This window comes from Argiope bruennichi, chromosome 3 (genome assembly GCF_947563725.1).
Source record: "Argiope bruennichi chromosome 3, qqArgBrue1.1, whole genome shotgun sequence".
NCBI lineage: Eukaryota > Metazoa > Arthropoda > Arachnida > Araneae > Araneidae > Argiope > Argiope bruennichi.
The window spans coordinates 38,781,965-38,804,835 of NC_079153.1; the positions used below are offsets into that span (position 1 = coordinate 38,781,965).

Genomic DNA, 22,871 nt, shown 5'->3' on the forward strand with positions numbered 1-22,871 from the left:
TCATTTCGAATGAATAGAGTTTAATACCCGAGAGCTTGCAAACGCCTCCGAAGTGTGGCGCAGCGATCGCTCAAAGAGTAAATGCGAAATACATTATTCTGCATGTGATTGCTCTTAATGAATATGATCGTTCTAAATTAGCGGTTTAATTCGCAATAATTTGAAGCCAAATAAATTGCATTGATTCTGGATGTAGTACGGAAAATCACGAACTTATATTATTTATAAACAAAGAATAGATGGCGCTCGCTACCTTTCATTTTATGCGACGACTTTCGTACTACTCACTTAACACTACGAATGCATTTACTTCTAATTGTCAATGCACATTTTCCTTTGAACACTTTCTCTTAATATAGCTTTTGAAATTTTTAATCTAATTATGAATATATAGGCATATTATTCCTTTTAATACAGCTATTTCTTGTTATTTTGTTTTTTATGCATGTTTCAAAGTTCGAATCGTCTTCTTATCATTAAATTTAAAATCTAGAAAACCACATAATTGGTTTACATAATAATTGATCCAAAATGTCAAGAAAGATCACCATACGTGGACAAGTGCAAATGATTTCGTGACGCTGGAGAAAAAATCATGGATGCCAAACCAAAAGTTGATTGTAATAAATTCCCTTTGAAATTTAATAACTTTTATTCGAATAAAATACATCAGTAATGCTTTACATCGACGGATCCTACTGCATTTTAAACATGGCAGTAGAATATTGTATGAAAGATTGCACAAGTAGTTGTGCCTGAGATTTGCTTATCATCATTCTTAAAGGAGTGAATTGTATCATTTCATAAGTCGTGACTGTGGCAGTTGAGATGACTTTTCCCTTCGTAGACTCTATTTCCTCTGCAGATGCGAGTTGTAATGCGAAATCTGTTGTACGCTTTACGAATTTAATGCTGTAGCTACATTAACCAAGAGCTCTGGTCAAGGCGATAAGCTTTTAAATTAAAAGCGCGATGAAGTCGTAGCGATCATCACGGGTATGCATTCGACATGCAGCACTTATGAGTTTGAGGTGCAGAAAAGCCATGTTGGAAAAAACTGACTCTTTATCATCTTCATATAGCAAGCCATGAGTTAGTTGCAGTAACAGCCGAAGCGTATCTTGAATAAATGTTTCTCAGCCTGGTGTGGGTAACGTGAAAGTAATTAGCGTATTCACTCTATTTCTTCTTTTCGTAAAATATCTGGGACAGCGCGAACGCAGTCCCAACTACCAAAAATTATGCACCCCAAGCAACCGCGATTTGCGGATGTGGCGAACGTCAACCCTCCGAAGTGCAATGGAAGGCCTCTGCTCGGGGGAGCCTCCTTATTGATCAAGGCATCCCCAGTGCCAGGTAAGTATGCGAGCAATCAGCCTGCGAAACTTCATATCTATCATTCTCCAATTCTAAAAGTGGTAACTTGACTTGACGAAAATGATTTTATATCCATGCAGATTCTTGAATTTCATTGGCAATCCGAAGATCGACTTTAGATTTCCTCCACACTGTTAAAACAAATTTTCCCATTCTATCGTAACACAATATGACACGTCAGTCAGACAAGAAGAATTTTAAGAATCACTCCTTTCTTTTGTGGGAAATTTTCAGAAGCAAAAATATTTACAGGACCATAATACTATCAATCCAAGTGATGAGCAACGGCGATATGCAGAAATGGAATGTCTTGTGTAAAAAAGAAAGGCTGTCTTTTGGTGAGAGAATAATGCATCTTCTAATCTCTCTGGTGATTGAAGAATTTTTCTCTTCGAAGTAGTTAGTATCTTCGCTTTTCATTGGAATTCATGAATAGGTGTTTTATTTGCATTTTGTTCTATTGTGTTGTCGTCTCAGTTTTGCACATTTATTTGTATCTCGAAAAAGAGTAGCACGTACAGATGATTTCGATGTATGGCGATAGCACACGACATGAAAAATGAGAAAATGGAAGAAAAAAATGAAAATACCTCGGACGGATATATATATATTTTTTTTAAATCAAAACAAAATTTTTAATTAGCAAGTTTACTTTCAATCCGGAAATCGCATATCGTTTTACACTTTGGATGGCACTCTTCTGTTATGCATTCGTTTCTTGAAATGGTGATATTCCGAAAGAGAAGAACATGGCTTTGCAACTTTTAAAATGTTCGATGTCGATTTCTGGCCGAACGTCCGGCAATGCTCAAATGAAATCTGAAATAATCATTCAGCATTGCCCCTCGTAAACATGCAATTTCCGGTGCATTACCACTATGTAAATAGCAGAGCTACGGTAGGGTATATATAGGAACCGGCACTGAAATGTGTTTGTACTCGCTTCGGCAGTACATATACTAAAATTGGAACGATACAGAGAAGATTAGCATGGCCCCTGCGCAAGGATGACACGCAAAATCGTGAAGCGTTCCACATTTTTGCTTGATACTAATTTCCTTTGGAGAATGTTCTTGTTACGTGTCAGATAAGTGCAATGTCTCGTCAAAGTGAAATTTAAACAAATTAGATTTCGAGCACTTTGTTAATTTCAATAAGTCTTTTATAGCAATTAATATGTTTTTAGTATTCAAAAATAATTTATGAAATTTGAAATGAGGGTTTCACTTCTCGGAACATTATAAGAACTCGCAATTTTATGCAGTGTTATCGCGACTAAGACAAAACTACTGCTGCTCTTCAAAATTGATAACAAGACGGGGAAAGTTGGGAACACTAATTATCATGAATGAAGAAAAACGCTAGAAACTTAAAATTGGAGGAGGAAATTTTTAAAAGAATCATTTTGAGGAGAGGATGATTAAGTGTTTTCCAGGTTAGCAATTTCTATCTTGCCGATAACAAATTAGTAATTCGCCAAAAATATATTGAGATTATTTGCGGTCAGAATGAGGGAATAATAATTATAAACAATATTTTCGAAAATTCAATTATTTGCTCTAAAACTAAACTAAATTTAATACTGGAAGACTGGTGTGTTCCTAAAAATAAACATAGGCTTGGAAAAAAAAATTAAACTGAAATTTATGAAATTTTTAAAATGAAATTTCTATTTCTAATTTTTATCGACTGAAGGTACTCAGTACTATCTATTCGGAGAAAAAAGTAGAAAACTTTTAATTACCAGTTCGCATACCTCTAAAATTGAAAGCATTATTTAAATTGAAACTTTTTCTATAACTCACGGGAGCGCGAAGCTTTCAGGCCCGTTTCCCATGATCGCTCGTCTCCGCGATCGCAGATCTGGTGTGAGAGGTGTCGGCTCAGCTTCATTCCTAGGTGCTCCCACCGTCTCTCAATAGGCGGTTGAGATTTCTTGTGACAGGATATTATAAAACTTGTCCAGTTTTCAGGTGTCCGGCTCTTTCTCCAACTCTCTCTCTTGTTAGGGGTGTAGGTAATAAAAAGACGACCCTGAACACTTGGCGCTCCCTCCGCGTGGCACTGCAAGGTGCAGTTTGCCCTCTTTTACTGCAGCTCTAAAAATTTTAAATGGAGGATCTGATGTTTCCAGTGCTCTTACTATAGTTTCTCAATAATTTGTTTCAATTATTTGATTAGTTTCGATTCAAGAGAAATTAATTTTACGAAAATTTCACAGCACAAAAATAATCTTTGCATCATCTTAAGTTTAAAAAAATTATTTAATTTTTCTATGATAATGTTTGATAGTCACATACTTCCAATGATACTTTGGCACAACACTGTTTCTGGTTGAATTTTCGTTCCTTCCTTTGTCAATATTTAAAAAAGAAAAGAAAAGACTCTGATCATATTTTAAAACAATGCATTACTTTACTGAAGCGAAACTCAGATTCCAACATTGCTATGAATATTTCATACAAGCTTTTGTCTATTATTGCTGATGATAAAAATGCGAAGATACGTCTCGTATCATTATACATTCTCAGTACTTTTCAGTGCAAGGTCAATTTTCATTATATGGTTCGAAACTTTAGTGTGCTTATATTATACGTTTAACATTACAATCAATGTATGGGTGTGTGTGTGGTGGGGGGGATTGTAAATTGCCCCCATTTTCAAATACCGGATATCTTTCCTGAGATGTAATGGGATGTATAAAAATAAAAACAAAAAATTAGGGAAATGCCTAGCACCGTGAACAGAATGGTGTAACACTCCTACAGTATATCAATTATATGACTGTCAAAATTTGAAGTTCGGGGGTATTTTAATGAGAAATCTATTGAGATAAAGTTACACATATACTATTATTTATCTGAAATTTTTAACAACCGTTAATTCCATCGGACCGACTGATCGTCAAAGGCGGTTAGAATTACAGAAAATTTCTAACAAAAGAGTATTTTTATTTTCTCGAAGGTTATAAGCGCGTAGCAAAACGTGGACCGAAAGGGCATAGTAACGTTTACGATGTCATTTCGAATGAATAGAGTTTAATACCCGAGAGCTTGCAAACGCCTCCGAAGTGTGGCGCAGCGATCGCTCAAAGAGTAAATGCGAAATACATTATTCTGCATGTGATTGCTCTTAATGAATATGATCGTTCTAAAATTAGCGGTTTAATTCGCAATAATTTGAAGCCAATAAAATTGCATTGATTCTGATGTAGTACGGAAAATCACGAACTTATATTATTTATAAACAAAGAATAGATGGCGCTCGCTACCTTTCATTTTATGCGACGACTTTCGTACTACTCACTCGAACACTACGAATGCATTTACTTCTAATTGTCAATGCACATTTTCCTTTGAACACTTTCTCTTAATATAGCTTTTGAAATTTTTAATCTAATTATGAATATATAGGCATATTATTCCTTTTAATACAGCTATTTCTTGTTATTTTGTTTTTTTATGCATGTTTCAAAGTTCGAATCGTCTTCTTATCATTAAATTTAAAATCTAGAAAACCACATAATTGGTTTACATAATAATTGATCCAAAATGTCAAGAAAGATCACCATACGTGGACAAGTGCAAATGATTTCGTGACGCTGGAGAAAAAATCATGGATGCCAAACCAAAAGTTGATTGTAATAAATTCCTTTGAAATTTAATAACTTTTATTCGAATAAAATACATCAGTAATGCTTTACATCGACGGATCCTACTGCATTTTTAAACATGGCAGTAGAATATTGTATGAAAGATTGCACAAGTAGTTGTGCCTGAGATTTGCTTATCATCATTCTTAAAGGAGTGAATTGTATCATTTCATAAGTCGTGACTGTGGCAGTTGAGATGACTTTTCCCTTCGTAGACTCTATTTCCTCTGCAGATGCGAGTTGTAATGCGAAATCTGTTGTACGCTTTACGAATTTAATGCTGTAGCTACATTACAAGAGCTCTGGTCAAGGCGATAAGCTTTTAAATTAAAAGCGCGATGAAGTCGTAGCGATCATCACGGGTATGCATTCGACATGCAGCACTTATGAGTTTGAGGTGCAGAAAAGCCATGTTGGAAAAAACTGACTCTTTATCATCTTCATATAGCAAGCCATGAGTTAGTTTGCAGTAACAGCCGAAGCGTATCTTGAATAAATGTTTCTCAGCCTGGTGTGGGTAACGTGAAAGTAATTAGCGTATTCACTCTATTTCTTCTTTTCGTAAAATATCTGGGACAGCGCGAACGCAGTCCCCAACTACCAAAAATTATGCACCCCAAGCAACCGCGATTTGCGGATGTGGCGAACGTCAACCCTCCGAAGTGCAATGGAAGGCCTCTGCTCGGGGGAGCCTCCTTATTGATCAAGGCATCCCAGTGCCAGGTAAGTATGCGAGCAATCAGCCTGCGAAACTTCATATCTATCATTCTCCAATTCTAAAGTGGTAACTTGACTTGACGAAAATGATTTTATATCCATGCAGATTCTTGAATTTCATTGGCAATCCGAAGATCGACTTTAGATTTCCTCCACACTGTTAAAACAAATTTTCCCATTCTATCGTAACACAATATGACACGTCAGTCAGACAAGAAGAATTTTAAGAATCACTCCTTTCTTTTGTGGGAAATTTTCAGAAGCAAAAATATTTACAGGACCATAATACTATCAATCCAAGTGATGAGCAACGGCGATATGCAGAAATGGAATGTCTTGTGTAAAAAAGAAAGGCTGTCTTTTGGTGAGAGAATAATGCATCTTCTAATCTCTCTGGTGATTGAAGAATTTTTTCTCTTCGAAGTAGTTAGTATCTTCGCTTTTCATTGGAATTCATAATAGGTGTTTTATTTGCATTTTGTTCTATTGTGTTGTCGTCTCAGTTTTGCACATTTATTTGTATCTCGAAAAAGAGTAGCACGTACAGATGATTTCGATGTATGGCGATAGCACACGACATGAAAAATGAGAAAATGGAAGGAAAAAATGAAATACCTCGGACGGATATATATATATTTTTTTTAAATCAAACAAAAATTTTAATTAGCAAGTTTACTTTCAATCCGGAAATCGCATATCGTTTTACACTTGGATGGCACTCTTCTGTTTGCATTCGTTTCTTGAAATGGTGATATTCCGAAAGGAGAAGAACATGGCTTTGCAACTTTTAAAATGTTCGATGTCGATTTCTGGCCGAACGTCCGGCAATGCTCAAATGAAATCTGAAATAATCATTCAGCATTGCCCCTCGTAAACATGCAATTTCGGTGCATTACCACTATGTAAATAGCAGAGCTACGGTAGGGTATATATAGGAACGGCACTGAAATGTGTTTGTACTCGCTTCGGCAGTACATATACTAAAATTGGAACGATACAGAGAAGATTAGCATGGCCCCTGCGCAAGGATGACACGCAAAATCGTGAAGCGTTCCACATTTTTTGCTTGATACTAATTTCCTTTGGAGAATGTTCTTGTTACGTGTCAGATAAGTGCAATGTCTCGTCAAAGTGAAATTTAAACAAATTAGATTTCGAGCACTTTGTTAATTTCAATAAGTCTTTTATAGCAATTAATATGTTTTTAGTATTCAAAAATAATTTATGAAATTTGAAATGAGGGTTTCACTTCTCGGAACATTATAAGAACTCGCAATTTTATGCAGTGTTATCGCGACTAAGACAAAACTACTGCTGCTCTTCAAAATTGATAACAAGACGGGGAAAGTTGGGAACACTAATTATCATGAATGAAGAAAACAAAACGCTAGAAACTTAAAATTGGAGGAGGAAATTTTTAAAAGAATCATTTTGAGGGAGAGGATGATTAAGTGTTTTCCAGGTTAGCAATTTCTATCTTGCCGATAACAAATTAGTAATTCGCCAAAAATATATTGAGATTATTTGCGGTCAGAATGAGGGAATAATAATTATAAACAATATTTTCGAAAATTCAATTATTTGCTCTAAAACTAAACTAAATTTAATACTGGAAGACTGGTGTGTTCCTAAAAATAAACATAGGCTTGGAAAAAAAAATTAAATTGAAATTTATGAAATTTTTAAAATGAAATTTCTATTTCTAATTTTTATCGACTGAAGGTACTCAGTACTATCTATTCGGAGAAAAAAGTAGAAAACTTTTAATTACCAGTTCGCATACCTCTAAAATTGAAAGCATTATTTAAATTGAAACTTTTTCTATAACTCACGGGAGCGCGAAGCTTTCAGGCCCGTTTCCCATGATCGCTCGTCTCCGCGATCGCAGATCTGGTGTGAGAGGTGTCGGCTCAGCTTCATTCCTAGGTGCTCCCACCGTCTCTCAATAGGCGGTTGAGATTTCTTGTGACAGGATATTATAAAACTTGTCCAGTTTTCAGGTGTCCGGCTCTTTCTCCAACTCTCTCTCTTGTTAGGGTGTAGGTAATAAAAAGACGACCCTGAACACTTGGCGCTCCCTCCGCGTGGCACTGCAAGGTGCAGTTTGCCCTCTTTTACTGCAGCTCTAAAAATTTTAAATGGAGGATCTGATGTTTCCAGTGCTCTTACTATAGTTTCTCAATAATTTGTTTCAATTATTTGATTAGTTTCGATTCAAGAGAAATTAATTTTACGAAAATTTCACAGCACAAAAATAATCTTTGCATCATCTTAAAGTTTAAAAAAATTATTTAATTTTTCTATGATAATGTTTGATAGTCACATACTTCCAATGATACTTTGGCACAACACTGTTTCTGGTTGAATTTTTCGTTCCTTTCCTTTGTCAATATTTAAAAAAGAAAAGAAAAGACTCTGATCATATTTTAAAACAATGCATTACTTTACTGAAGCGAAACTCAGATTCCAACATTGCTATGAATATTTCATACAAGCTTTTGTCTATTATTGCTGATGATAAAAATGCGAAGATACGTCTCGTATCATTATACATTCTCAGTACTTTTCAGTGCAAGGTCTATTTTCATTATATGGTTCGAAACTTTAGTGTGCTTATATTATACGTTTAACATTACAATCAATGTATGGGTGTGTGTGTGTGGGGGGGGGATTGTAAATTGCCCCCATTTTCAAATACCGGATATCTTTCCTGAGATGTAATGGGATGTATAAAAATAAAAACAAAAAATTAGGGAAATGCCTAGCACCGTGAACAGAATGGTGTAACACTCCTACAGTATATCAATTATATGACTGTCAAAATTTGAAGTTCGGGGGTATTTTAATGAGAAATCTATTGAGATAAAGTTACACATATACTATTATTTATCTGAAATTTTTAACAACCGTTAATTCCATCGGACCGACTGATCGTCAAAGGCGGTTAGAATTACAGAAAATTTCTAACAAAAGAGTATTTTTATTTTTTCGAAGGTTATAAGCGCGTAGCAAAACGTGGACCGAAAGGGCATAGTAACGTTTACGATGTCATTTCGAATGAATAGAGTTTAATACCCGAGAGCTTGCAAACGCCTCCGAAGTGTGGCGCAGCGATCGCTCAAAGAGTAAATGCGAAATACATTATTCTGCATGTGATTGCTCTTAATGAATATGATCGTTCTAAATTAGCGGTTTAATTCGCAATAATTTGAAGCCAAATAAATTGCATTGATTCTGGATGTAGTACGGAAAATCACGAACTTATATTATTTATAAACAAAGAATAGATGGCGCTCGCTACCTTTCATTTTATGCGACGACTTTCGTACTACTCACTCGAACACTACGAATGCATTTACTTCTAATTGTCAATGCACATTTTCCTTTGAACACTTTCTCTTAATATAGCTTTTGAAATTTTTAATCTAATTATGAATATATAGGCATATTATTCCTTTTAATACAGCTATTTCTTGTTATTTTGTTTTTTATGCATGTTTCAAAGTTCGAATCGTCTTCTTATCATTAAATTTAAAATCTAGAAAACCACATAATTGGTTTACATAATAATTGATCCAAAATGTCAAGAAAGATCACCATACGTGGACAAGTGCAAATGATTTCGTGACGCTGGAGAAAAAATCATGGATGCCAAACCAAAAGTTGATTGTAATAAATTCCCTTTGAAATTTAATAACTTTTATTCGAATAAAATACATCAGTAATGCTTTACATCGACGGATCCTACTGCATTTTAAACATGGCAGTAGAATATTGTATGAAAGATTGCACAAGTAGTTGTGCCTGAGATTTGCTTATCATCATTCTTAAAGGAGTGAATTGTATCATTTCATAAGTCGTGACTGTGGCAGTTGAGATGACTTTTCCCTTCGTAGACTCTATTTCCTCTGCAGATGCGAGTTGTAATGCGAAATCTGTTGTACGCTTTACGAATTTAATGCTGTAGCTACATTAACCAAGAGCTCTGGTCAAGGCGATAAGCTTTTAAATTAAAAGCGCGATGAAGTCGTAGCGATCATCACGGGTATGCATTCGACATGCAGCACTTATGAGTTTGAGGTGCAGAAAAGCCATGTTGGAAAAAACTGACTCTTTATCATCTTCATATAGCAAGCCATGAGTTAGTTGCAGTAACAGCCGAAGCGTATCTTGAATAAATGTTTCTCAGCCTGGTGTGGGTAACGTGAAAGTAATTAGCGTATTCACTCTATTTCTTCTTTTCGTAAAATATCTGGGACAGCGCGAACGCAGTCCCAACTACCAAAAATTATGCACCCCAAGCAACCGCGATTTGCGGATGTGGCGAACGTCAACCCTCCGAAGTGCAATGGAAGGCCTCTGCTCGGGGGAGCCTCCTTATTGATCAAGGCATCCCCAGTGCCAGGTAAGTATGCGAGTAATCAGCCTGCGAAACTTCATATCTATCATTCTCCAATTCTAAAAGTGGTAACTTGACTTGACGAAAATGATTTTATATCCATGCAGATTCTTGAATTTCATTGGCAATCCGAAGATCGACTTTAGATTTCCTCCACACTGTTAAAACAAATTTTCCCATTCTATCGTAACACAATATGACACGTCAGTCAGACAAGAAGAATTTTAAGAATCACTCCTTTCTTTTGTGGGAAATTTTCAGAAGCAAAAATATTTACAGGACCATAATACTATCAATCCAAGTGATGAGCAACGGCGATATGCAGAAATGGAATGTCTTGTGTAAAAAAGAAAGGCTGTCTTTTGGTGAGAGAATAATGCATCTTCTAATCTCTCTGGTGATTGAAGAATTTTTCTCTTCGAAGTAGTTAGTATCTTCGCTTTTCATTGGAATTCATAATAGGTGTTTTATTTGCATTTTGTTCTATTGTGTTGTCGTCTCAGTTTTGCACATTTATTTGTATCTCGAAAAAGAGTAGCACGTACAGATGATTTCGATGTATGGCGATAGCACACGACATGAAAAATGAGAAAATGGAAGGAAAAAAATGAAAATACCTCGGACGGATATATATATATTTTTTTTAAATCAAAACAAAATTTTAATTAGCAAGTTTACTTTCAATCCGGAAATCGCATATCGTTTTACACTTTGGATGGCACTCTTCTGTTATGCATTCGTTTCTTGAAATGGTGATATTCCGAAAGAGAAGAACATGGCTTTGCAACTTTTAAAATGTTCGATGTCGATTTCTGGCCGAACGTCCGGCAATGCTCAAATGAAATCTGAAATAATCATTCAGCATTGCCCCTCGTAAACATGCAATTTCCGGTGCATTACCACTATGTAAATAGCAGAGCTACGGTAGGGTATATATAGGAACCGGCACTGAAATGTGTTTGTACTCGCTTCGGCAGTACATATACTAAAATTGGAACGATACAGAGAAGATTAGCATGGCCCCTGCGCAAGGATGACACGCAAAATCGTGAAGCGTTCCACATTTTTTGCTTGATACTAATTTCCTTTGGAGAATGTTCTTGTTACGTGTCAGATAAGTGCAATGTCTCGTCAAAGTGAAATTTAAACAAATTAGATTTCGAGCACTTTGTTAATTTCAATAAGTCTTTTATAGCAATTAATATGTTTTTAGTATTCAAAAATAATTTATGAAATTTGAAATGAGGGTTTCACTTCTCGGAACATTATAAGAACTCGCAATTTTATGCAGTGTTATCGCGACTAAGACAAAACTACTGCTGCTCTTCAAAATTGATAACAAGACGGGGAAAGTTGGGAACACTAATTATCATGAATGAAGAAAACGCTAGAAACTTAAAATTGGAGGAGGAAATTTTTAAAAGAATCATTTTGAGGGAGAGGATGATTAAGTGTTTTCCAGGTTAGCAATTTCTATCTTGCCGATAACAAATTAGTAATTCGCCAAAAATATATTGAGATTATTTGCGGTCAGAATGAGGGAATAATAATTATAAACAATATTTTCGAAAATTCAATTATTTGCTCTAAAACTAAACTAAATTTAATACTGGAAGACTGGTGTGTTCCTAAAAATAAACATAGGCTTGGAAAAAAAAATTAAATTGAAATTTATGAAATTTTTAAAATGAAATTTCTATTTCTAATTTTTATCGACTGAAGGTACTCAGTACTATCTATTCGGAGAAAAAAGTAGAAAACTTTTAATTACCAGTTCGCATACCTCTAAAATTGAAAGCATTATTTAAATTGAAACTTTTTCTATAACTCACGGGAGCGCGAAGCTTTCAGGCCCGTTTCCCATGATCGCTCGTCTCCGCGATCGCAGATCTGGTGTGAGAGGTGTCGGCTCAGCTTCATTCCTAGGTGCTCCCACCGTCTCTCAATAGGCGGTTGAGATTTCTTGTGACAGGATATTATAAAACTTGTCCAGTTTTCAGGTGTCCGGCTCTTTCTCCAACTCTCTCTCTTGTTAGGGTGTAGGTAATAAAAAGACGACCCTGAACACTTGGCGCTCCCTCCGCGTGGCACTGCAAGGTGCAGTTTGCCCTCTTTTACTGCAGCTCTAAAAATTTTAAATGGAGGATCTGATGTTTCCAGTGCTCTTACTATAGTTTCTCAATAATTTGTTTCAATTATTTGATTAGTTTCGATTCAAGAGAAATTAATTTTACGAAAATTTCACAGCACAAAAATAATCTTTGCATCATCTTAAAGTTTAAAAAAATTATTTAATTTTTCTATGATAATGTTTGATAGTCACATACTTCCAATGATACTTTGGCACAACACTGTTTCTGGTTGAATTTTTCGTTCCTTTCCTTTGTCAATATTTAAAAAAGAAAAGAAAAGACTCTGATCATATTTTAAAACAATGCATTACTTTACTGAAGCGAAACTCAGATTCCAACATTGCTATGAATATTTCATACAAGCTTTTGTCTATTATTGCTGATGATAAAAATGCGAAGATACGTCTCGTATCATTATACATTCTCAGTACTTTTCAGTGCAAGGTCTATTTTCATTATATGGTTCGAAACTTTAGTGTGCTTATATTATACGTTTAACATTACAATCAATGTATGGGTGTGTGTGTGGGGGGTGGATTGTAAATTGCCCCCATTTTCAAATACCGGATATCTTTCCTGAGATGTAATGGGATGTATAAAAATAAAAACAAAAAATTAGGGAAATGCCTAGCACCGTGAACAGAATGGTGTAACACTCCTACAGTATATCAATTATATGACTGTCAAAATTTGAAGTTCGGGGGTATTTTAATGAGAAATCTATTGAGATAAAGTTACACATATACTATTATTTATCTGAAATTTTTAACAACCGTTAATTCCATCGGACCGACTGATCGTCAAAGGCGGTTAGAATTACAGAAAATTTCTAACAAAAGAGTATTTTTATTTTTTCGAAGGTTATAAGCGCGTAGCAAAACGTGGACCGAAAGGGCATAGTAACGTTTACGATGTCATTTCGAATGAATAGAGTTTAATACCCGAGAGCTTGCAAACGCCTCCGAAGTGTGGCGCAGCGATCGCTCAAAGAGTAAATGCGAAATACATTATTCTGCATGTGATTGCTCTTAATGAATATGATCGTTCTAAATTAGCGGTTTAATTCGCAATAATTTGAAGCCAAATAAATTGCATTGATTCTGGATGTAGTACGGAAAATCACGAACTTATATTATTTATAAACAAAGAATAGATGGCGCTCGCTACCTTTCATTTTATGCGACGACTTTCGTACTACTCACTCGAACACTACGAATGCATTTACTTCTAATTGTCAATGCACATTTTCCTTTGAACACTTTCTCTTAATATAGCTTTTGAAATTTTTAATCTAATTATGAATATATAGGCATATTATTCCTTTTAATACAGCTATTTCTTGTTATTTTGTTTTTTATGCATGTTTCAAAGTTCGAATCGTCTTCTTATCATTAAATTTAAAATCTAGAAAACCACATAATTGGTTTACATAATAATTGATCCAAAATGTCAAGAAAGATCACCATACGTGGACAAGTGCAAATGATTTCGTGACGCTGGAGAAAAAATCATGGATGCCAAACCAAAAGTTGATTGTAATAAATTCCCTTTGAAATTTAATAACTTTTATTCGAATAAAATACATCAGTAATGCTTTACATCGACGGATCCTACTGCATTTTAAACATGGCAGTAGAATATTGTATGAAAGATTGCACAAGTAGTTGTGCCTGAGATTTGCTTATCATCATTCTTAAAGGAGTGAATTGTATCATTTCATAAGTCGTGACTGTGGCAGTTGAGATGACTTTTCCCTTCGTAGACTCTATTTCCTCTGCAGATGCGAGTTGTAATGCGAAATCTGTTGTACGCTTTACGAATTTAATGCTGTAGCTACATTAACCAAGAGCTCTGGTCAAGGCGATAAGCTTTTAAATTAAAAGCGCGATGAAGTCGTAGCGATCATCACGGGTATGCATTCGACATGCAGCACTTATGAGTTTGAGGTGCAGAAAAGCCATGTTGGAAAAAACTGACTCTTTATCATCTTCATATAGCAAGCCATGAGTTAGTTGCAGTAACAGCCGAAGCGTATCTTGAATAAATGTTTCTCAGCCTGGTGTGGGTAACGTGAAAGTAATTAGCGTATTCACTCTATTTCTTCTTTTCGTAAAATATCTGGGACAGCGCGAACGCAGTCCCAACTACCAAAAATTATGCACCCCAAGCAACCGCGATTTGCGGATGTGGCGAACGTCAACCCTCCGAAGTGCAATGGAAGGCCTCTGCTCGGGGGAGCCTCCTTATTGATCAAGGCATCCCCAGTGCCAGGTAAGTATGCGAGCAATCAGCCTGCGAAACTTCATATCTATCATTCTCCAATTCTAAAAGTGGTAACTTGACTTGACGAAAATGATTTTATATCCATGCAGATTCTTGAATTTCATTGGCAATCCGAAGATCGACTTTAGATTTCCTCCACACTGTTAAAACAAATTTTCCCATTCTATCGTAACACAATATGACACGTCAGTCAGACAAGAAGAATTTTAAGAATCACTCCTTTCTTTTGTGGGAAATTTTCAGAAGCAAAAATATTTACAGGACCATAATACTATCAATCCAAGTGATGAGCAACGGCGATATGCAGAAATGGAATGTCTTGTGTAAAAAAGAAAGGCTGTCTTTTGGTGAGAGAATAATGCATCTTCTAATCTCTCTGGTGATTGAAGAATTTTTCTCTTCGAAGTAGTTAGTATCTTCGCTTTTCATTGGAATTCATAATAGGTGTTTTATTTGCATTTTGTTCTATTGTGTTGTCGTCTCAGTTTTGCACATTTATTTGTATCTCGAAAAAGAGTAGCACGTACAGATGATTTCGATGTATGGCGATAGCACACGACATGAAAAATGAGAAAATGGAAGGAAAAAAATGAAAATACCTCGGACGGATATATATATATTTTTTTTAAATCAAAACAAAATTTTAATTAGCAAGTTTACTTTCAATCCGGAAATCGCATATCGTTTTACACTTTGGATGGCACTCTTCTGTTATGCATTCGTTTCTTGAAATGGTGATATTCCGAAAGAGAAGAACATGGCTTTGCAACTTTTAAAATGTTCGATGTCGATTTCTGGCCGAACGTCCGGCAATGCTCAAATGAAATCTGAAATAATCATTCAGCATTGCCCCTCGTAAACATGCAATTTCCGGTGCATTACCACTATGTAAATAGCAGAGCTACGGTAGGGTATATATAGGAACCGGCACTGAAATGTGTTTGTACTCGCTTCGGCAGTACATATACTAAAATTGGAACGATACAGAGAAGATTAGCATGGCCCCTGCGCAAGGATGACACGCAAAATCGTGAAGCGTTCCACATTTTTTGCTTGATACTAATTTCCTTTGGAGAATGTTCTTGTTACGTGTCAGATAAGTGCAATGTCTCGTCAAAGTGAAATTTAAACAAATTAGATTTCGAGCACTTTGTTAATTTCAATAAGTCTTTTATAGCAATTAATATGTTTTTAGTATTCAAAAATAATTTATGAAATTTGAAATGAGGGTTTCACTTCTCGGAACATTATAAGAACTCGCAATTTTATGCAGTGTTATCGCGACTAAGACAAAACTACTGCTGCTCTTCAAAATTGATAACAAGACGGGGAAAGTTGGGAACACTAATTATCATGAATGAAGAAAACGCTAGAAACTTAAAATTGGAGGAGGAAATTTTTAAAAGAATCATTTTGAGGGAGAGGATGATTAAGTGTTTTCCAGGTTAGCAATTTCTATCTTGCCGATAACAAATTAGTAATTCGCCAAAAATATATTGAGATTATTTGCGGTCAGAATGAGGGAATAATAATTATAAACAATATTTTCGAAAATTCAATTATTTGCTCTAAAACTAAACTAAATTTAATACTGGAAGACTGGTGTGTTCCTAAAAATAAACATAGGCTTGGAAAAAAAAATTAAACTGAAATTTATGAAATTTTTAAAATGAAATTTCTATTTCTAATTTTTATCGACTGAAGGTACTCAGTACTATCTATTCGGAGAAAAAAGTAGAAAACTTTTAATTACCAGTTCGCATACCTCTAAAATTGAAAGCATTATTTAAATTGAAACTTTTTCTATAACTCACGGGAGCGCGAAGCTTTCAGGCCCGTTTCCCATGATCGCTCGTCTCCGCGATCGCAGATCTGGTGTGAGAGGTGTCGGCTCAGCTTCATTCCTAGGTGCTCCCACCGTCTCTCAATAGGCGGTTGAGATTTCTTGTGACAGGATATTATAAAACTTGTCCAGTTTTCAGGTGTCCGGCTCTTTCTCCAACTCTCTCTCTTGTTAGGGTGTAGGTAATAAAAAGACGACCCTGAACACTTGGCGCTCCCTCCGCGTGGCACTGCAAGGTGCAGTTTGCCCTCTTTTACTGCAGCTCTAAAAATTTTAAATGGAGGATCTGATGTTTCCAGTGCTCTTACTATAGTTTCTCAATAATTTGTTTCAATTATTTGATTAGTTTCGATTCAAGAGAAATTAATTTTACGAAAATTTCACAGCACAAAAATAATCTTTGCATCATCTTAAAGTTTAAAAAAATTATTTAATTTTTCTATGATAATGTTTGATAGTCACATACTTCCAATGATACTTTGGCACAACACTGTTTCTGGTTGAATTTTTCGTTCCTTTCCTTTGTCAATATTTAAAAAAGAAAAGAAAAGACTCTGATCATATTTTAAAACAATGCATTACTTTACTGAAGCGAAACTCAGATTCCAACATTGCTATGAATATTTCATACAAGCTTTTGTCTATTATTGCTGATGATAAAAATGCGAAGATACGTCTCGTATCATTATACATTCTCAGTACTTTTCAGTGCAAGGTCTATTTTCATTATATGGTTCGAAACTTTAGTGTGCTTATATTATACGTTTAACATTACAATCAATGTATGGGTGTGTGTGTGTGGGGGGGGGGATTGTAAATTGCCCCCATTTTCAAATACCGGATATCTTTCCTGAGATGTAATGGGATGTATAAAAATAAAAACAAAAAATTAGGGAAATGCCTAGCACCGTGAACAGAATGGTGTAACACTCCTACAGTATATCAATTATATGACTGTCAAAATTTGAAGTTCGGGGGTATTTTAATGAGAAATCTATTGAGATAAAGTTACACATATACTATTATTTATCTGAAATTTTTAACAACCGTTAATTCCATCGGACCGACTGATCGTCAAAGGCGGTTAGAATTACAGAAAATTTCTAACAAAAGAGTATTTTTATTTTTTCGAAGGTTATAAGCGCGTAGCAAAACGTGGACCGAAAGGGCATAGTAACGTTTACGATGTCATTTCGAATGAATAGAGTTTAATACCCGAGAGCTTGCAAACGCCTCCGAAGTGTGGCGCAGCGATCGCTCAAAGAGTAAATGCGAAATACATTATTCTGCATGTGATTGCTCTTAATGAATATGATCGTTCTAAATTAGCGGTTTAATTCGCAATAATTTGAAGCCAAATAAATTGCATTGATTCTGGATGTAGTACGGAAAATCACGAACTTATATTATTTATAAACAAAGAATAGATGGCGCTCGCTACCTTTCATTTTATGCGACGACTTTCGTACTACTCACTTAACACTACGAATGCATTTACTTCTAATTGTCAATGCACATTTTCCTTTGAACACTTTCTCTTAATATAGCTTTTGAAATTTTTAATCTAATTATGAATATATAGGCATATTATTCCTTTTAATACAGCTATTTCTTGTTATTTTGTTTTTTATGCATGTTTCAAAGTTCGAATCGTCTTCTTATCATTAAATTTAAAATCTAGAAAACCACATAATTGGTTTACATAATAATTGATCCAAAATGTCAAGAAAGATCACCATACGTGGACAAGTGCAAATGATTTCGTGACGCTGGAGAAAAAATCATGGATGCCAAACCAAAAGTTGATTGTAATAAATTCCCTTTGAAATTTAATAACTTTTATTCGAATAAAATACATCAGTAATGCTTTACATCGACGGATCCTACTGCATTTTAAACATGGCAGTAGAATATTGTATGAAAGATTGCACAAGTAGTTGTGCCTGAGATTTGCTTATCATCATTCTTAAAGGAGTGAATTGTATCATTTCATAAGTCGTGACTGTGGCAGTTGAGATGACTTTTCCCTTCGTAGACTCTATTTCCTCTGCAGATGCGAGTTGTAATGCGAAATCTGTTGTACGCTTTACGAATTTAATGCTGTAGCTACATTAACCAAGAGCTCTGGTCAAGGCGATAAGCTTTTAAATTAAAAGCGCGATGAAGTCGTAGCGATCATCACGGGTATGCATTCGACATGCAGCACTTATGAGTTTGAGGTGCAGAAAAGCCATGTTGGAAAAAACTGACTCTTTATCATCTTCATATAGCAAGCCATGAGTTAGTTGCAGTAACAGCCGAAGCGTATCTTGAATAAATGTTTCTCAGCCTGGTGTGGGTAACGTGAAAGTAATTAGCGTATTCACTCTATTTCTTCTTTTCGTAAAATATCTGGGACAGCGCGAACGCAGTCCCAACTACCAAAAATTATGCACCCCAAGCAACCGCGATTTGCGGATGTGGCGAACGTCAACCCTCCGAAGTGCAATGGAAGGCCTCTGCTCGGGGGAGCCTCCTTATTGATCAAGGCATCCCCAGTGCCAGGTAAGTATGCGAGCAATCAGCCTGCGAAACTTCATATCTATCATTCTCCAATTCTAAAAGTGGTAACTTGACTTGACGAAAATGATTTTATATCCATGCAGATTCTTGAATTTCATTGGCAATCCGAAGATCGACTTTAGATTTCCTCCACACTGTTAAAACAAATTTTCCCATTCTATCGTAACACAATATGACACGTCAGTCAGACAAGAAGAATTTTAAGAATCACTCCTTTCTTTTGTGGGAAATTTTCAGAAGCAAAAATATTTACAGGACCATAATACTATCAATCCAAGTGATGAGCAACGGCGATATGCAGAAATGGAATGTCTTGTGTAAAAAAGAAAGGCTGTCTTTTGGTGAGAGAATAATGCATCTTCTAATCTCTCTGGTGATTGAAGAATTTTTCTCTTCGAAGTAGTTAGTATCTTCGCTTTTCATTGGAATTCATAATAGGTGTTTTATTTGCATTTTGTTCTATTGTGTTGTCGTCTCAGTTTTGCACATTTATTTGTATCTCGAAAAAGAGTAGCACGTACAGATGATTTCGATGTATGGCGATAGCACACGACATGAAAAATGAGAAAATGGAAGGAAAAAAATGAAAATACCTCGGACGGATATATATATATTTTTTTTAAATCAAAACAAAATTTTAATTAGCAAGTTTACTTTCAATCCGGAAATCGCATATCGTTTTACACTTTGGATGGCACTCTTCTGTTATGCATTCGTTTCTTGAAATGGTGATATTCCGAAAGAGAAGAACATGGCTTTGCAACTTTTAAAATGTTCGATGTCGATTTCTGGCCGAACGTCCGGCAATGCTCAAATGAAATCTGAAATAATCATTCAGCATTGCCCCTCGTAAACATGCAATTTCCGGTGCATTACCACTATGTAAATAGCAGAGCTACGGTAGGGTATATATAGGAACCGGCACTGAAATGTGTTTGTACTCGCTTCGGCAGTACATATACTAAAATTGGAACGATACAGAGAAGATTAGCATGGCCCCTGCGCAAGGATGACACGCAAAATCGTGAAGCGTTCCACATTTTTTGCTTGATACTAATTTCCTTTGGAGAATGTTCTTGTTACGTGTCAGATAAGTGCAATGTCTCGTCAAAGTGAAATTTAAACAAATTAGATTTCGAGCACTTTGTTAATTTCAATAAGTCTTTTATAGCAATTAATATGTTTTTAGTATTCAAAAATAATTTATGAAATTTGAAATGAGGGTTTCACTTCTCGGAACATTATAAGAACTCGCAATTTTATGCAGTGTTATCGCGACTAAGACAAAACTACTGCTGCTCTTCAAAATTGATAACAAGACGGGGAAAGTTGGGAACACTAATTATCATGAATGAAGAAAACGCTAGAAACTTAAAATTGGAGGAGGAAATTTTTAAAAGAATCATTTTGAGGGAGAGGATGATTAAGTGTTTTCCAGGTTAGCAATTTCTATCTTGCCGATAACAAATTAGTAATTCGCCAAAAATATATTGAGATTATTTGCGGTCAGAATGAGGGAATAATAATTATAAACAATATTTTCGAAAATTCAATTATTTGCTCTAAAACTAAACTAAATTTAATACTGGAAGACTGGTGTGTTCCTAAAAATAAACATAGGCTTGGAAAAAAAAATTAAACTGAAATTTATGAAATTTTTAAAATGAAATTTCTATTTCTAATTTTTATCGACTGAAGGTACTCAGTACTATCTATTCGGAGAAAAAAGTAGAAAACTTTTAATTACCAGTTCGCATACCTCTAAAATTGAAAGCATTATTTAAATTGAAACTTTTTCTATAACTCACGGGAGCGCGAAGCTTTCAGGCCCGTTTCCCATGATCGCTCGTCTCCGCGATCGCAGATCTGGTGTGAGAGGTGTCGGCTCAGCTTCATTCCTAGGTGCTCCCACCGTCTCTCAATAGGCGGTTGAGATTTCTTGTGACAGGATATTATAAAACTTGTCCAGTTTTCAGGTGTCCGGCTCTTTCTCCAACTCTCTCTCTTGTTAGGGTGTAGGTAATAAAAAGACGACCCTGAACACTTGGCGCTCCCTCCGCGTGGCACTGCAAGGTGCAGTTTGCCCTCTTTTACTGCAGCTCTAAAAATTTTAAATGGAGGATCTGATGTTTCCAGTGCTCTTACTATAGTTTCTCAATAATTTGTTTCAATTATTTGATTAGTTTCGATTCAAGAGAAATTAATTTTACGAAAATTTCACAGCACAAAAATAATCTTTGCATCATCTTAAAGTTTAAAAAAATTATTTAATTTTTCTATGATAATGTTTGATAGTCACATACTTCCAATGATACTTTGGCACAACACTGTTTCTGGTTGAATTTTTCGTTCCTTTCCTTTGTCAATATTTAAAAAAGAAAAGAAAAGACTCTGATCATATTTTAAAACAATGCATTACTTTACTGAAGCGAAACTCAGATTCCAACATTGCTATGAATATTTCATACAAGCTTTTGTCTATTATTGCTGATGATAAAAATGCGAAGATACGTCTCGTATCATTATACATTCTCAGTACTTTTCAGTGCAAGGTCAATTTTCATTATATGGTTCGAAACTTTAGTGTGCTTATATTATACGTTTAACATTACAATCAATGTATGGGTGTGTGTGTGGGGGGGGGGATTGTAAATTGCCCCCATTTTCAAATACCGGATATCTTTCCTGAGATGTAATGGGATGTATAAAAATAAAAACAAAAAATTAGGGAAATGCCTAGCACCGTGAACAGAATGGTGTAACACTCCTACAGTATATCAATTATATGACTGTCAAAATTTGAAGTTCGGGGGTATTTTAATGAGAAATCTATTGAGATAAAGTTACACATATACTATTATTTATCTGAAATTTTTAACAACCGTTAATTCCATCGGACCGACTGATCGTCAAAGGCGGTTAGAATTACAGAAAATTTCTAACAAAAGAGTATTTTTATTTTCTCGAAGGTTATAAGCGCGTAGCAAAACGTGGACCGAAAGGGCATAGTAACGTTTACGATGTCATTTCGAATGAATAGAGTTTAATACCCGAGAGCTTGCAAACGCCTCCGAAGTGTGGCGCAGCGATCGCTCAAAGAGTAAATGCGAAATACATTATTCTGCATGTGATTGCTCTTAATGAATATGATCGTTCTAAATTAGCGGTTTAATTCGCAATAATTTGAAGCCAAATAAATTGCATTGATTCTGGATGTAGTACGGAAAATCACGAACTTATATTATTTATAAACAAAGAATAGATGGCGCTCGCTACCTTTCATTTTATGCGACGACTTTCGTACTACTCACTCGAACACTACGAATGCATTTACTTCTAATTGTCAATGCACATTTTCCTTTGAACACTTTCTCTTAATATAGCTTTTGAAATTTTTAATCTAATTATGAATATATAGGCATATTATTCCTTTTAATACAGCTATTTCTTGTTATTTTGTTTTTTATGCATGTTTCAAAGTTCGAATCGTCTTCTTATCATTAAATTTAAAATCTAGAAAACCACATAATTGGTTTACATAATAATTGATCCAAAATGTCAAGAAAGATCACCATACGTGGACAAGTGCAAATGATTTCGTGACGCTGGAGAAAAAATCATGGATGCCAAACCAAAAGTTGATTGTAATAAATTCCCTTTGAAATTTAATAACTTTTATTCGAATAAAATACATCAGTAATGCTTTACATCGACGGATCCTACTGCATTTTAAACATGGCAGTAGAATATTGTATGAAAGATTGCACAAGTAGTTGTGCCTGAGATTTGCTTATCATCATTCTTAAAGGAGTGAATTGTATCATTTCATAAGTCGTGACTGTGGCAGTTGAGATGACTTTTCCCTTCGTAGACTCTATTTCCTCTGCAGATGCGAGTTGTAATGCG

General features: G+C 35.2%; 10 non-coding genes across 10 annotated transcripts; 5 read left to right on the top strand and 5 right to left on the bottom strand.

The window, feature by feature from the left end:
* Positions 1 to 1,203: 1,203 nt before the first annotated feature.
* Positions 1,204 to 1,364, bottom strand: LOC129964378 (U1 spliceosomal RNA). Its single transcript, XR_008784157.1, has one exon. It is a non-coding gene; the product is annotated as a U1 spliceosomal RNA (small nuclear RNA).
* Positions 1,365 to 2,312: 948 nt separating this feature from the next.
* Positions 2,313 to 2,419, top strand: LOC129964333 (U6 spliceosomal RNA). Its single transcript, XR_008784115.1, has one exon. It is a non-coding gene; the product is annotated as a U6 spliceosomal RNA (small nuclear RNA).
* Positions 2,420 to 5,598: 3,179 nt separating this feature from the next.
* Positions 5,599 to 5,760, bottom strand: LOC129964308 (U1 spliceosomal RNA). The gene has a single exon (XR_008784094.1). It is a non-coding gene; the product is annotated as a U1 spliceosomal RNA (small nuclear RNA).
* A 942-nt stretch (positions 5,761 to 6,702) lies between these two features.
* LOC129964334 (U6 spliceosomal RNA) lies at positions 6,703 to 6,809 on the top strand. The gene has a single exon (XR_008784116.1). It is a non-coding gene; the product is annotated as a U6 spliceosomal RNA (small nuclear RNA).
* Positions 6,810 to 9,998: 3,189 nt separating this feature from the next.
* On the bottom strand, positions 9,999 to 10,159 carry LOC129964379 (U1 spliceosomal RNA). Its single transcript, XR_008784158.1, has one exon. It is a non-coding gene; the product is annotated as a U1 spliceosomal RNA (small nuclear RNA).
* Positions 10,160 to 11,106: 947 nt separating this feature from the next.
* LOC129964335 (U6 spliceosomal RNA) lies at positions 11,107 to 11,213 on the top strand. Its single transcript, XR_008784117.1, has one exon. It is a non-coding gene; the product is annotated as a U6 spliceosomal RNA (small nuclear RNA).
* A 3,182-nt stretch (positions 11,214 to 14,395) lies between these two features.
* On the bottom strand, positions 14,396 to 14,556 carry LOC129964381 (U1 spliceosomal RNA). The gene has a single exon (XR_008784160.1). It is a non-coding gene; the product is annotated as a U1 spliceosomal RNA (small nuclear RNA).
* A 947-nt stretch (positions 14,557 to 15,503) lies between these two features.
* LOC129964336 (U6 spliceosomal RNA) lies at positions 15,504 to 15,610 on the top strand. Its single transcript, XR_008784118.1, has one exon. It is a non-coding gene; the product is annotated as a U6 spliceosomal RNA (small nuclear RNA).
* Positions 15,611 to 18,794: 3,184 nt separating this feature from the next.
* LOC129964382 (U1 spliceosomal RNA) lies at positions 18,795 to 18,955 on the bottom strand. Its single transcript, XR_008784161.1, has one exon. It is a non-coding gene; the product is annotated as a U1 spliceosomal RNA (small nuclear RNA).
* Positions 18,956 to 19,902: 947 nt separating this feature from the next.
* Positions 19,903 to 20,009, top strand: LOC129964338 (U6 spliceosomal RNA). Its single transcript, XR_008784120.1, has one exon. It is a non-coding gene; the product is annotated as a U6 spliceosomal RNA (small nuclear RNA).
* Positions 20,010 to 22,871: the final 2,862 nt, after the last annotated feature.